Source organism: Mastomys coucha, unplaced genomic scaffold (genome assembly GCF_008632895.1).
Source record: "Mastomys coucha isolate ucsf_1 unplaced genomic scaffold, UCSF_Mcou_1 pScaffold18, whole genome shotgun sequence".
NCBI lineage: Eukaryota > Metazoa > Chordata > Mammalia > Rodentia > Muridae > Mastomys > Mastomys coucha.
The window spans coordinates 71890653-71891312 of NW_022196900.1; positions in this window are offsets into that span (position 1 = coordinate 71890653).

The window sequence follows — 660 nt, forward strand, 5'->3', positions numbered from 1 at the left end:
AAAAAAAAAAAAAAAAAAAAGAAGAAGATCTCAGGAGACTGAAAGATCTCCCATGCTCATGGATTGTCAGGATTAATATAGTAAAAATGTCCATTTGGCCAAAAGCAATCTACAAATTCAATGCAATTCCGATCAAATTTCCAACTCAATTCATCATAGAGTTAGAAAGAGCAATTTGCAAATTCATCTGGAATATCACAAAACCCAGGAGAGTGAAAACTATTCTCAACAATAAAAGAACTTCTGGGGGAATCACCATCCCTGACCTGAAGCTGTATTTCAGAGCATTAGTGATAAAAACTGTATGGTATTGGTACAGAGACAGGAAGGAAGATCAAGGGAATCATACTGAAGACCCAGAAATGAACCCATACACCTATGGTCACTTGATCTTTGACAAAGGAGCTAAAACTATCCAGTGGGAAAAAGGAAGCTTTTTTAATAAAAGTTGCTGGTTCAACTGTAGGTCAGCATGTAGAAGAAAACAAATTGACCCATTCTTAACTCCTTGTACAAAAATCAAATCCAAGAGGATCAAGGACTTCCACAAAATACCAGATACACTGAAACTTATAGAGGAAAAAGTAAAGAAGAGCCATGAACACATGGACAAAGGGTAAAATGTCCTGAACAAAACACTAATGGCTTATGCTCTAAGAT